Raw genomic sequence first — 12,420 nt, 5'->3', positions numbered from 1 at the left:
TAGCTCAGCTGGAATACTGTCGCCTCCACTAGCTTTGTTGTTGCTCAGACTTCCTAAGGCCCATTTGACTTCACATTCCAGGATGTCTGGCTCGAGGTCGGTGACCACCCCATCGTGGTTATCAGGGACGTTAAGCTCTTTCTTGTATAGTTCTTCTGTGTAATCTTGCCACCTCTTCTTAATCTCATCTGCCTCTGTTAGATCCCTGCCATTCTGGTCCTTTATCATGCCATCTTTGCATGAAATGTTCCCTTCATATCTCCAATTTTCTTGATGAGATCTCTGGTCCTCCCTATTCTATTGTTTTCTTCTATTTCTTTGCACTGTTCATTGAAGAAGGCATTCTTATCTCTTCTAGCTATTCTCTGGAATTCTGCATTCAATTGGGTGTATCTTTCTCCTTCTCCCTTGCCTTTCACTTCCCTTCTTTCCTCAGCTATTTGTAAAGCTTCCCCAGACAGCCATTTTGGTTTCTTGCATTTCTTTTTCTTTGGGAAGGTTTTAACAAGACATTTTGTCTTGTTAAACAGTCCCAAGACTTCGGTAATGGGATTAAATAAATAAATAAAATTAAAATTCTCCCAGGGTGTACCGGAGCATGTGCAGAATGTATTTCTTACAGTGCTGGGCATGTGCAATCGGTCCCCAGCCATACCTGCTTCATCCTGGCTTCTCTGTGAAGGAGTTAAATCACCTGCTGGGATTTCTTACTGCTGAGCATTAAAACTGTTTCTACAAAACAGTACAATACCATATGATATATATGTATATGTGCACTGCGTTTTTAAGCCTTTAAGCTCATGGTGCTTATATTACGTGCGGGTTTCAATTTGGCGGTTCTCAGTTTTTGAAGCCTGCCTGGAGAACTTCGGCTGAGGAGCAGCAAAGAAACTGAATCATTGTGAGTGAGTAGGAGAGGCAGAATTCCAGTTACCCTGAGTTGTCCCAGTGCTGACCACCCTCTTCGGTATAGGAGATAAACCAAAATGGTCACAAGCTCTAAGAAAAGCAACCGGGGTGGATGCTTCTCACCAGCAGAGTTGTCCCTACAGCAAGAAAATATAATTATGCATCATACCTAGAATTTGGGGTGGCGAGACAGAAGCTGCCTGAGCAGCACCAAGGCTGAGAATCCTGTTTCCCTGAACCCACAGCTGATTCCTGCACTCCCAATCCATTCAGGAGCCACCCCTGCAAGCTACCTGTGCTCAGCATGTCCACCCCTAATCTCCCCACAGGAAAGAAGAAGCAATGGTCCCACAGGAAGACAGAAAAACTTCCTGCACCCTGACTGTGCTACATAGATTATAAGCAAAGCTGCCGATAATCAGGAAAAAAAAATCAATTGGTTAAACTGTGCATATTCGCATGTAAACAAAATGATCGCTCTGAAGAAGAAAAATCTGCTTTGTTTTTAGACATTCCTGTTTTCAGAGGATGCCTGTGCACTGAGGCAGGCACTCCCGGAAAAGCATTCCCAAGTAGCGTCCGCAGCCACTTGCACTAATTAACTAGCAGCTGACGGGAGACAGCACTGGATCCTTCAAAGGGGATTTAGTGTGTCATCCGATGCGTGTTTAGGTGGAAACAAGCCCGACAAGCTGGATGACTTTTCCTGCCTCAACATATGTCGAATTGTAGCTTTAATGGGCTACTCTAATGAATTAATCTGCAAAGCACTGCAGAATAACAATAATACATTAATAAACATCGGTAGTTGGGAGACGAGTCCAGGGCTGGGTCATGTCATGACACCCGGGACCTGAAATGAAGAATGTCTTGCTTGGTTTCTCAAAATGAAAGGCAATTTGTGGGACTTGGATGTGAGTCGGCAGGTCACGCAAAGCAGCCGTGCAAACTGCAGGCTCCAGCCCCGGGTGCAAGCATGGGCCTCATACGGTCTACAAAGCTATTTTAGCCAGCCTCTGGAGATCCTCCCCCATTTTGGTCAAGAGTTCAACTGACTTGCCCCAGTTTCAGTCATTAGAAAAATAATCTGATTTCCAGAACGTGTGTGAGAGAGATGCCACAGGACAATGCTCCCTCTGTGTCGAGTTACGCGGAACGCCTGATCCAGCAGGGGAGGATGGTGGCTTTTTCTCAGCGATACAGAGGAGAGTCGGCTTAACTTCCTTTCATTTCGAGTCCTACATTGACCTGCAGGGATTTAGGCCCACTGGGCTTCTTGTAGGGTCAGTGGGTGGCCCTCTCTGGGCCAGCTTAGTCCATGCAACAGAAGGAGGTCTCGCCATTGTCACGATTGGTTGCCACCACCAAGCAGGACGCCAATGAACAGAAAATTTAGCCGAGCCCCGTTGAGTTCTCTGAAGACAAAATTCTGTCAGTCCCTCTCACCCTCCACAAGCTTTTTCCAGTCTGTGCGCAGGAGGAAGTTGGCCGGAGCGGAATGGGACCTGAAAGCCACTGGGATGCCTACTAGGGAGGCCACTGCGCCAAGCGAACGGAGGATCCGCGAACCGGAGGTGGCGTTGCCATGGCACTCATTAAATGTGAAATGTGGGGCCAGTAATGAGCAGACTGTATTGCTGACTTGCTTTCAAGTGCACCTATAAATAGTGAAAGCTACAGGGGGAAAAAATGGGAGGCATCTGAATTAGAGATCGCACTGCTGCTACCTGTTTCGGATGTGAAACCTGGAAACTTCAAAGGAGAAGCCGAGATGAGGACGACTCCCCTCCACCCCCTGCCACTTAACTCAGAGCTGCTTCAAAACTGGTCCAGGACAAAGGCTCAGCAGAGCGGGGAAGGCGCTGCACGCTGCTTGTCCTACTGGGACTTCAGGGATGGAGCCATTCCAAGCCTTTCACAGGGAAGGGGCTGCATGTAGTCCAGCGGAGACAAGATGAAAGGGTGGTGGGCACGTTGAAATTCTTCCGACGCTTGCAGAAGCTGCCCCGAAGAGAGAGAGATTTTTTGCTGCTGCTGCTAGGTAGAGAAGGTAACAGGCGGATGCTCCAACAGCAGGCAATTAAACGGAAACTTGGGTCGGGCAGGAATTTTCGGGTTCTCAGAGCTTCAAAGGCTGTTTGAAGGGGGCTTGCAGCGTATAGGGTCCCTCAGGGTCAGGCTGGGCTGAGGCACCAACCAAATTGTTTTCCCCCTCTGTAAGTGAGGAGTGTGGTCCTGTCATCCCCTTGCACAAGTGTGTGTACGGGGGGAGACACCCTTGGGCCAAGAAATGGCTAGAGAGAGCGACGGAGCAACCCTTGGGGCAACAGGGCCACTGGCCAGAGGGCTGAGCACCCTATACAAGCCCGGAGAAGATGCTCATCACGGTGCCCATTAAATCCCACCCACCCCGATTAGGAATCAGCTGGAGCAGGGGCAAAACCCACCGGCCCCTGGGTGTGCTCCCGTTTTGTGTAGGATTGCCCTGCCCCTTGTCTACACCTGTCCCAGCCTCTAGGACCTCCAGAAAAGGGAGACATGCAACCCTCCCACAGCCGCCCTTTCTGTGAGCATTTCCTTTTGACGACTGCCCAAAGAAAATGTTCGTGAACAGGGAGACTGCACACCTCCAGACAGAGCAATTAGTTTTGCACTCATCTTTGGGGCCCAAAATAATTTTAAAATGGTCTTGAACCAGTGGCAGGCACTCCGGTGTATTTCCTCGGGACTTTGGAGGAGCTGACAGGGCAGTCGCTGGGAGACACGGAAAAGGCTCCTAAGGGAAGAGGAAGTGTGGGAAGCAGGGATCAGAGAACAGAGAGCAAGCCAGGCGTGGGCGCCCCGCATGCCGCTTGGGCATCCATGGTGCGGCTGCCACGGGCCACTCTAGCCGAAGAAGCAAGGCTCCTTTGCCACCTGTGCCAGGTGGTTCGCTCACCACTTCCTCGGGGCCATGATGGGATCAATGTGTCCAGTTCAGACAACATGCCAAACCCTCGTGCCTCCAACAAACCCCGGAACCAGCCTTGGTGCTTTAGGGCAGTCTGTTGCCCCAAAACAAACTACCCATCTTGTGAGGCCAGCCATAGATTGCTGGTGGAAAGCTCCTATCACAGAAGAGCAGAGTCAGAAGGGGCCATGAAGGCCATTGAGGACACCAAGTCACACCCTCCCACTCAGGTGGCTGCCCAGTTTCCCCTTGAATGTCTCCAGTGTGGGAGAGCCCCCCACCTCTCCGGGCAGCTGGTCCCACTGATGGTCCTTCCTGATGTCCAGCCTGAATCTGGGTTGTCACAACTTGAATTGATTATTCCGTGTCCTACACTCTGGCATCAGCAAGAAGAGACCTTGACCTTCCTCTTTGTGGCAGCCACTGAGGGACTTACAGAGGGATATCATGTCCCCCTCAGCCTTCTCTTCTCAAGGCTGAACATGCCCAGTTCTCTCCGTCTCTCCTCACAGGGCAGTGCTTCCAAACCCTGGACCCTTTCCAATTTACCTGCATCTTTCTTAAATCTTAGTGCCCAGAACTGGGCACAGTGTTCCAAGTGAGGTCTGGCTAGTGAGGAGTATAGAGGAACTACGACTTCTCGTGATTTGGAAGTGATACTTCTGTTGATGCATCCCAAAATGCCAGTTGCCCTTTGGGCAGCTGCACTGCATTGTTGCCTCATTTTAGCCTATTGTCCATAATTTCTCCGAGATCTTTTTCTTTTTCAGTTCTGTTGAAATGCTGTTAGAAGATCCACTTTTGTAGATCAGGGTTGGAGTCAATTTCACACCTGGAGCTCTCTTGGAAAATGTGCAGATTCTAATATGGTGGCCATGTAAGACTTTTGCTGTTCTTTATATTTAATCTTTTGCATGTCCTAAATATTAATACATGAATCCAGCTTACACTAAACCAAACCGTCAATCTGGGGGTAGCCTGCTCTTAGCAGCCATGGCACTTCTGGGTTTCCGGCTGCAGACTTTCTCAGCCCAGCCTGGGGTCAGCTGCACCCAGCGCCTGCATCCGATCACTAAGCAAGGACCCTTTCCCAGGAAGAAAGCGCATGGTGGCTCTTCTCGGTTCTGAAGATCGCAATCCTTTTCCTTCATTGTTAATACTCTAAAACGTTACTCTGTTCCCAACTATCTGTCCTTTTCAGGTGTGCTTCCTGATGTCGCAAACCTGCAAGACGAATGCAACCGATGCCAAAAAGACCAAGGCAGGCCAGCCTGGCCAATGAGCACGCCTTGGCGGAAAGCAGTAAGAAACAACCGGTACTTGGAGAAAGGCTGGCGATCCAGTTGCAAATGGCTTGGTAAATGGGTGTGTGATGGGCAAAGGTCCTTCTGTTTTGTGCAGAAGCAATTTGCACACAGCTTCCGGTACTTTCTGTACAGCATAACACCTCGTCCAGGGGGGCTTTGTGAACGGAGCGAAGCACAAACTTTTGGCACTGTAAGCAAAAACCAAGTCTACAAACACCACACGCCTTGCGCACCGGTTTATTCACCACCCCTGCCCCGCATCTCCCAACGTCCAGTGCAGCTTTAATTGCTAAACTGGCTTTAAAATGAAACTCTCGGGGAGGAATTTGGCGATGCAGAGCGAGCGGCCCCTCCCCAGCCCCCAGTTCAAAGGCACGGCCGCTCACGGCTGGGAAGCTGCAGCAGATTTAGCACGCACTCTAGGCAATCCTCCGGAGCATCGTGGCACAGCAGGGGCTGCTGGGAAACAGAGTCTTTGATGATCTCCTCTCCCTGCTGCGAAGACTAATGACTTCAAAGGCGGCATTCTGCCCATGCTGGAGGTGCGCTGAAAGTGCAATTAGGCAAGGGAAGCAAAGTTTTTGCTCATTACTACAAAAGGGAGTCCACTTCTTCGCAGGAAAATGCTCGGGGGGGGGGGCGGTATTTAGGACAGGACACAGTATCTTCCCCAGCTTGGTTTCCAAACACCCACCTGGGCCCTGGGCAAATCCAAGTTGCTCCTCCATTCCTCATGACCGCTGCCTCCTGGAAGACCCAAAGTCCGCGCTGAATGGCTCCAGGGCCACCCCTCCCTCCCTGCACACCCGAGGTAATGAATGTGGCGCCTGGCAGGCAGGCAAGCGAAGTCCTGAAGAGCCCCTTTCTGTCTCGTTCCAGCTGTAAGCGAGGATTCAAGCAACGGGGGCACGCCTGCATCTCCCTCCCTGGGGCCATTCCGTGTTCTGGCTCTCGTTCTGCTGCAGCAGAGGCGCATGCCTGTGTCCGGACATGAGCTCACTGCCGTCACTTTTGCAGGGCCGCCAAATGGCCGCGGGGCTTGCAGAAGTGACAGGCGGGCCCGTGGTCTGCGGCTGCAGCGGCACCCGCCTCTCCCCATCCGGGGCGCTCCAGGCGCGTGGGCTGCCGCTCTCACACGGCCCGGCCAGCAGACTCGCCCCGGCAATGTTTGCCCTTGAGGATTCTCAAGTTGGAAGAGCAGCTTCTCGGGGAAGCAATGCACCTCCCAGAAAAATCCCCCAACACCGCCTTTCCTCGGCACTCTTCACAGAGGTTTCCCGCTCCCTTGGCTGCTTCCTGGTGGCAGTGAGCAACCAGGGATGCGGCAGGTCGCTGATGCCCTCGCAGGTGACACCACTGAGCCGGGCTTCCTCGGCCATGAGGATGAGCCCCGGCCAGCGATGGCGAACCTCTTGGAGACCGAGTGCCCAAACGGCAACCCAAAACCCACCTCTTTACCACGAAGTGCCAGCACTGCAATAGCACCTGAGAGCTGAGGTTTTAGTTTAGAAAAAACAACTCACAGCCGGTCCAAGCATATCCTTGGTGGTGCACTGACCGGCCATGCGAAAGCTCGGACGAGTCGCAGCTAATGAGTCGCGGCTCGTGATGCCATTGCCTGGCGCCGCTACTCCTTTCCGAGCGTGCGCATGGCCCCTGTGTGCGCTGTTACCCATGCTCGGCTGCTGGGGCGATGCTGATGTGTCTTGACTCGTTCCGACAGAGAGGGCTCTGCGTGCCCGCTGTGGCCCGTGTGCCACAGGTTCGCCACCACTGGCCCCGGCTAATGGCTCGTGGGTGGTCTGTGCAGCCCTAATCCCCCCAACCCTGCAACGAATGCCTGAGAATCCCCCTGTCTTCTGAGCCTGCTGGGAACGCGTCCCACGACTCTGGGCACCTGTCTGCTTTGGGCCACCTGTGGCCCAAGAGCGGCTTCAGAAGGACCTGCCTGACCCAGGCAAGCCAGCACCTTCCCTTCCACAGGCTCTGCCAGCCCTCTGCCTGTGGACTCTGTACCAGAGCAGCTTGCTGGTGTGGCAGGAGAAGACCTCGTCCCACCGCAGCTCAGCCGAGCCTTGGGGCAATTCCCCCGAGGGAAAAGGGAGCAGAAGGGAGAGGGCGGCGGGCCTCCTGCCCCTTCCTTCCCGGCTGAAGCCAGCACCGCAAAGCAGAGTTCTCAGCCACGGGGCCGGCCCCAGCACCAGGGACGGTGACCGCAGGCATCTGGTTTCGGGGCACATCAAAGGGGACAAGCAGCAGGCTCCAGAATATGTTGAATGGGGACGCATTCAGCCAAAGTCTGTGCGTGTTCCACCCATTTCTGTGTTTCTCACAGGTCTCTCTTGATGCGATGAGCAAGGTCGTAAAAATGCTAATATTCGGCTGCTTTGTATCTGTCTTTCTTTTTTACTGCAGGGGGGACGCGAGTGGCCTTTGGGTTTCCTGCCTAAGATGCACCTAAGGTTACTTAGGCTGGACCTACAAACACAGCCTTAGGAAAGTGTATTCTGATTTCACACAAACGTTTAGCTACGCTGTGAAGCAAGCTGGCTGAGGAGCCAAGGGAAAGCCCCGGAGAAGGCTTCAGGGTTGGATCCAGGACTGCCGTGGAGACCGACAATGATCTCAAATGCTGTGGCACTGACCGGATGGCCACGGCGCAACTCACTGGAAGGCCCACTGAGGCCACCAGCTCATTCCTCCATTATACTTGTCTCCTGACTCTCTTCCAGAAATCCTGGGGAGCGCAAATCGTTTCCCCATCCAGTGCTCCAGCTTATCGTCGCATCGCAGTGAAGCAGATCAGTCCAGTCAAGGTCAAAGACCAAGAGTCACTGCAGGGATGAGCAGAGCTTTGAGCCCAGACGCCCGGATTTGAGTTCCATGCCCGACACAGTCCCTGACACCATATGAGCTCGCTACAGACATCAGCCTTCCTCAGTCCTGGCGCCCCTCTCATGTGTTTGACTACAAGTCCCAGCATGCCCCAGCAACCATGCTGACCAGGGCATGCTGGCAGCTGTGGTTCAGCACATCTGGCAGGCCTCCAAGGTAGGGTTGTCTGGTCTAGATAAGAGTAATATTATTCTCTGTGCATGCCTCAGGAAACCGCCTCCTCACAGGTGGGCCACTGAGGTCCGCAAGCACGTTCCCAAATATTTAGTCTGCCTCTGCTCCAACCAGTTAGCGCAAATCCTGTGGGCCCCTCACCATTTGTTTCAGAGCAGGGACCAGAGATTGCGTAAGACGGCCTTTCACAGCCTCACGGGCTGCAGGATGGACGATGTGTGACGGGAGATAGACGGCAAGAAAACGGGGAGCGAGTGAGCAGGAGAGAGGCGAGAGGGCACCTGAAGGGAATTGTGCCTCTTGGGGACCAGCGGAAGACAGGAGGGGAGGGAAGTGAGGAGGGAGAAGAGACACTGACTGGGAGGTAATCAGAACAGCAGCGGTGGGGCCCAGATGCAGGCAGGAGTGCCTGGGCAGGGCCAGGCAGGGCCGAGCTTCCCGAAGGACCGAGGAGGCTCTGTCTGTCTCGCGTGCCCTTTCTTTCTGAAGATTTGTAAGCAGGGAAAAGCCCCGCTGCAACTTGACAAGGTGAGACTCAGAGGGAGTGACGCATCGGAGCCAAAGGAGGACAAAGGAGCAATAAAAGGTTTGGGATGAGTGAAGTACCGGGAAGTCGCACTGGCGGGCAGCAAAACTCGCAAGGCCCCGAGAGACCAAATGACTGGATGCTCGGTGGGTGATGCCTGGGGTGAAGCCGCAGCCCTGGAGGAGGCATTTCGGAAGGGACGTTCCCCCAGGTGGCTCAGATCACGGGTTTTCACCAGCAACGGCGAGTTCAAGCCACACATTTGCTTTAAAGAGCGGTTTTTTTTGCCCCCTGCTTGCTTCTCCAGGGCAAAGCTGTGGCTCCAAGCGGCGAGCCCTCAGCCAGGCGGTGCTTCCTGTGAGGCTAATGCCCCCTTTGACATAAATGAAGTGCAGGATGAAACCTTGCAGCAGCTTGTTTTCCGCAACTCCGCGATGCACAGGCAGAGCAGGAGATGGCACTCGGTGCAGAGTTCAGCTTAACAAGCACTGCTATTTCCATTTTTTAAATCGCATTTCTAGCCCTTAGATCTGCAGAGATCCGCTCAACGGTCTGTGGCTAATGAGAGCAAAATGTAGGCGGCCCGGTAGCCTGGCGATTCAGCAGCCTCGCTGCACTTCCGCAGCCATTTCAGATTGTGTCCTGGCATTGCGGGGGGGGGGGGGGGTAGTAAGCTTTGTGCCCAAGGAGCCCTTCCTCCCCTCCTCCCTTCTTAGCAGGCCATGGTTCGACTCTTCCTGGGTCAGTCCGCGATGGCTTCCAGTTAGATCCAAACTAGGGAGCTACGCCGAGCAGAATCCGGACAAGCCAGCTAGGGACCCAACTGCGGGCGGCCGGCGTCACGTCCCCACGCCACTGCGTGTGTGTGTGTGAGTGCGCGAGAGGAGGAAGCATGTGGAGGCTCGCTACCGCTGCACAACACTGCGGATCCGGCTTGGCTGGCTTCACATACATGAGCACTTTGCATGCTAATTTAATTAAACTTGCTGGTCTACTACTTGCATTAATTAACATGAATTAGATTCCCCACTTCAGCAATAAGCTTGCACTGGGAGACAAGGGGGAGAGAAATCAGCCCTCTTTTGACATTCTGTAACCACCTTGATTGCGATTATGATAGCATGGCTAAAGGGGGTGAGGAGATAATTAATCTATACTTAGCGTCCTCATGTATGCCAGTGGGCCAGAGCCCTTTTCTCCTTAACACACAGGCCTTCACAATGATTAAGTTCTAATTCAAGCAATTTTCCACACACTTAGTCAGCTCTTATCTTCTCTGGCACTGCTGGAAGATTTTCTTTTCTTCCTTTAAGAGATGGGCCTAGCAGATCATAAACACACTAGAGATCTAAAGTACAAACAGCAAAGCAAACATAAAGAACCTTCCTGCACAAAGAGGAGAGAAGAAATAATATAAAATGCACTTCCACCCAACCCTTCCACTATAAATGGATCACTTGGTATCGACAGCCTCCAAGCACAAAAATGCAGGTGACAAAATCCGTCTGTGTTAAGTACTCATTGGTCCCATTCACTCAAATGAGAGTTTGGCAAGTGCCTGATCCTTTCATTAAACCCACTTGGACATGTTTGACTTTAGCTGGATCATACCCATAGAAAACACTGCGATTTAAACCAGCTTTTTGTAATAAGAAGTTCACGGGACGCAGTACACCTTGGAGCATGTAGGATGAAGATGTGTAACCGCTGAGAACAGAACTGGCGACTGGTTGGCACATCCACACCCTACACAATGTGCTCATGAGCACATCACTCTGTGTGGTGTCGCTTAACTCGCGATCCTATTTTTTTACAGATAACGCATGGTCCCGGCGGCTAGAGATACTCCGCTGAAGGGATACGAGGCGAGTTAATTCATCCATCTGACAGAGATTTCAGACTCAAAGAGCAATGCTTCGCATTGGGCCTGGCCGTTACTCAAAACTTGTGAAAAATGTGGTGCTAGGAAAGGAGGGCCATAATTTATTCTGTTTTAATAAATAAATGGACTCAGAATCTTACTACAAGAAAACACACAAAGTCCTTGTGTGCTGGCAGTTGTTGCCATAACCTGATTAATGAAATACATGAACCCGAGCGGCACCTGCCACGATCAGAAACGGCAGGGCATGAGGAGTCTGTCGCTCCCCGAAATAAATTCATCCTGGGCAATACCATATTGCGACGTGAAAATGGGAATATATTTAAAAGCAGGGCTGGGAAAGCTCCAGCTTCTGCCATTTTCTTTCCCAGAATCCCCCAAGAACACTGCTCCACCACAAGGCAGCTTTGCACTAACGCAGGAACACAGGCTGGGAGCACAAAAAGCCACGGAGGGCGGCTTTCACCCTTGTTTGCCTGCCGTGTTGGTATTTCACCATGGTTTGTTTGATCCTTAGAAACCAGGATAAGAAACAGCTGTTTGTTTTATGGTTTCTCTGTACCACCACGGCTTGTCTCGTTTCCATGGTTTCCACAGCCCTGATATACAACCAATTAAGAATCCTCTTTGAACGACTGGCAGCTGCAGGAACAGCCCCAGTCTTTACAGGCGGACCAGTAAGGAAGAGGCAATTGGGATTGGATTTTGGGGGCAGTGGCTGTTGGGATCCACCCTCACCGTGGGAGGGCTGAGCAAGGAGAAGAGACAGCACAGGAGGTGACATTCTCCTGGGATGCAGCAGCATCATTCCTCACACTCCTGTTGCTCAGAACGGCTTTCCTGGATCCTGCTCATGTTTGTGTGAGCGTGCGAAGATTGTATGTGAGGATCCTCAGCTGCGGGTGGAGGAAGAGGCCCATGACAGCCTGCATGTGAAAGTGGGGTCTATTAGCTGGGTGGAAAGCATGCTCACCTTCAGCTTCTTTGTGACCCTGGCAAAATCCTGTTTCCTTTGAGGATTTCTTCTCTCCCTCCCTCCCTCCCTCCCTCCCTCTGCAAATCCAAGCCTAGGCCTGATGTAGCTCTGCCCCTTCCTCTCCCTTCTCCTCCTCATCTTTGATCTGCATTCACCCACAGCTGAGCTCTTGCTCCTTCGGAAGCGCCACCTCTTTTCCTGAGCTGGTGCGCCTGGCGTGCCTCACGCGGGCACAGGCTCCCCGTCTGCCTAGCCCAGCCTTCTCTGTCCGAGAACGGGAGCCAGGCCCTTGAACACGCAACGGCTGTGGCCTGGCACTACCTCCAGGCCCTTCCAGTCCTTACAGCAGCTGGAAAGGATTCCGGGAAGAGGGTGCCGCACCCGCACCTCCCACCCCATCCCTGTTCTCCAACCTTTCCACCCTGCGGAGGCCAGCAAGACTTGGCGCTTTCCGCAGCCAGCAGGGCCGGAGCCTGGCCAGGATGAAGTGGGCAGAGGCCGTTGCCTTGGCAGGCTCTATCAACCCTCTATAAACCCTGCACAGTGCAGACCAAGACTGTTCTCAGCGTTGTTCATATCCCATATTTGTAAAGCAAGCTTTCTGCACTGATCCATATGGGATGCTCCCTTCTCTGTTGGTGCGCACGACGTGGGTGCTTTGCAAAAAAGCAGACTGAAATGTGGCTGTGAAGATGCACACGCCCCTTGCTGCTTCAGTGGATTGTCGGCAAATGCACAATCTCTGGCCCAGGACCTGGCAGTCCTATGACCTGAACAGGTGTGTGGCGGGGGGGGGGGGGG

General features: G+C 52.7%; 1 protein-coding gene across 1 annotated transcript in view; it reads right to left on the bottom strand.

The window, feature by feature from the left end:
• ASTN1 (astrotactin 1) overlaps nt 1-12,420 on the bottom strand; it is a 99,456-nt gene that overhangs the window by 63,105 nt on the left and 23,931 nt on the right. The window lies entirely within an intron of this gene.

Source organism: Varanus komodoensis, unplaced genomic scaffold (assembly GCF_004798865.1).
Source record: "Varanus komodoensis strain SLA01 unplaced genomic scaffold, ASM479886v1 scaffold34_1, whole genome shotgun sequence".
NCBI lineage: Eukaryota > Metazoa > Chordata > Lepidosauria > Squamata > Varanidae > Varanus > Varanus komodoensis.
This window is presented reverse-complemented; position numbering and strand designations above follow the sequence as displayed.